At 30.0% G+C, this 2,197-nt stretch overlaps 1 long non-coding RNA gene across 2 annotated transcripts; it reads left to right on the top strand.

Moving 5' to 3' along the window:
- Positions 1-106: 106 nt before the first annotated feature.
- On the top strand, positions 107-1,826 carry LOC112458461. 2 transcript variants are annotated; one of them, XR_003041215.1, is made up of 5 exons: positions 107-328; positions 908-974; positions 1,066-1,255; positions 1,328-1,602; positions 1,681-1,826. It is a non-coding gene; the product is annotated as an uncharacterized LOC112458461 (long non-coding RNA). The 2 variants fall into 2 exon arrangements; XR_003041214.1 differs by lacking the exon at positions 107-328 and adding an exon at positions 597-733.
- Positions 1,827-2,197: the final 371 nt, after the last annotated feature.

The raw sequence follows: 2,197 nt of genomic DNA, 5'->3' as shown, positions 1-2,197 counted from the left end.
TTCTTATTTATACGTTTAAAATTTTGCATTTTTTGGTAATAATATTTTAATTATATTTTATAATGTTTGTAGACTGAAAGTGTTGCTTCAAGTAGCTTAGAATTTGAAATTAAAAAAAGAAAATTAGATTTTATCCAGTCTGACTCCAGTAGTGAATCATCATGTATTACACCAACACCAATTATTTTGGATACCTATCATGTAGCAGAGCAGGAAAACCTCGAAGAAAACTATGACGTTGTCTTTAATGATATTGATTTGAACGCACTGATGGCTTCAAATAAAGAAGTTGCTCATGAAACTGAAAAAGAAGATACCACTTTTCCAGGTGTACATTTATTCTCAGAAAACTCTGACATAAAAGATAATGTAAAATTGAAGTTACATACATAATTTTCAACTTGGTTGCAATGACTTTCTGAGTTCAGAAATGAGGATCTTGCTTACTTTACTTTTTTCATGCTTGAAACTCTGCAAAATAATATTTATTGTCCTACCTGTGCATAGTAAAAAATTATAAATTATTTTATGGAACCCAGCTTATTTTTTAATTATTGCATCTTATTGGAAACATAATTTTTTTGTTTCAGTATGTCTATAAAATATTAATTAATTCAGTGGAAGGAAAAAATATTCTTGCACAATATAAAAGAGTAGGCTTAGATAATAATGCTAGATTGAAAGTAGCTTATATGATAATTGTTTCGGAATTTGGTTGTGATACTCATAAAATGTATGTATCCGTAAAATTATTGATACTATTAAAAATACTAGTACTTTATATATACATAGATGTAAAGTTCTTCTTTATATTTCTTTTAAAAATAAAAAAGTTTTGCTTAAATATTTGAATAAAAAGTAAACTTAAAATATATTCTCAAAAATAAGTTTTTTTCCTCCATTACAGAATTGATACCTAACGTTTTCACTTCTTGGCAAATGAAATCGAGAAACTCTTTCCAGGGGAATTGAAAGTAAATAATACATTGTTATCAAGATATTGCATGCCAATAATTTTAATTGTACTAGTCAGTCATGTAAAGATTAATTATAATTTCATTTTAGGACACATATTATATTCCCTCATATACCCCTAAAGGAGGAAAAATTGTACAAGCAAGAAGAAAATTAATTGATAAGTATAACACCATTGTAAGGTCACTTAGAGAGAATGGTATAAGGTCTCTTCGACCGGGCAAATCCATCAATACAATACCTCCTAAACAAAATTTACCTGCAACAGATTTTCTTCTTGGTATGTAAAATTTTAATTTGCTTAATATTCTTATTATTGAAAATTTTTAAACATTTTCTCATACTTGATCAGAATCTGAGAAACATCTGACCATTGAGAACTGCTTAGAGTTCTTGTCGACCAGGCTTTCTCCTTGGGATCAGATCCAAAGATATTGGAAACACACATCACATGTAAGGCTTACCAAGCTACAATTAGGAACAACGCTGGGTTTGGACAATACACTTAACTCAACAGCGGCGTCACAAGAAAAAGGAGGTGAGAAGGAAGAGCAACCTCATGCTTTAAAAGTGTGCAATTATTTTCAAATCTATAAATGCTTGAAGCAGCCTTTAGGTTATACATTGGTGAGTATTTATTATAAATGTATCGATCTCTGCAGTAAAATTGTTGCTTGAATTTCATGTTTTATACGTGTTCTTTAGCTTGAATATGACTTTAGTGTTTTGCATCCAGAGGCTTCTATGCGTATGGTTACTCATTAGAATGAGTTTCGGAAAAAAGTGAAGTTTCGTTGCAGAATTTGAAAATAATTTATACATTTTTTTGCGAAACGATATTCGTATGGTTGTAGGCGTTAGTATACAGTTATTTAGTATTTGTGAAATAATTTGTTTATAATATGCGTTGCGTAATTATCCATTTCTGTACAAAAATCTTTGCACATGATATGAAAATTTACACGAAAAAAATAAGAGAAGAAGCAAAACTCGAACCTGTAATGGGCAGTTGCAGTTCGTGGCCTTATTCACTTGTAATCTGTCAACTTCATTCGTACACTTGGTACAGAAACGCACAAGAAATTTCAAAAACTTGTGATGCTAATTTCAACATAATTATTAGTACAAGGGTACTGATAAACAGGGTGTCCTGGAGGTAATTAGCAACCCGAAAAGTGGAGGTAGATTTAGTTTAAAAATATAAAAGACATGTATCATTTTG

The sequence above is a fragment of the Temnothorax curvispinosus genome, unplaced genomic scaffold (assembly GCF_003070985.1).
Source record: "Temnothorax curvispinosus isolate PA1 unplaced genomic scaffold, ASM307098v1 QBEX01008942.1, whole genome shotgun sequence".
In the NCBI taxonomy this organism is placed as follows: Eukaryota; Metazoa; Arthropoda; class Insecta; order Hymenoptera; family Formicidae; genus Temnothorax; species Temnothorax curvispinosus.
Note: the sequence above shows the minus strand (reverse complement) of the source record. Positions and strands in the feature narration are given on the sequence as shown.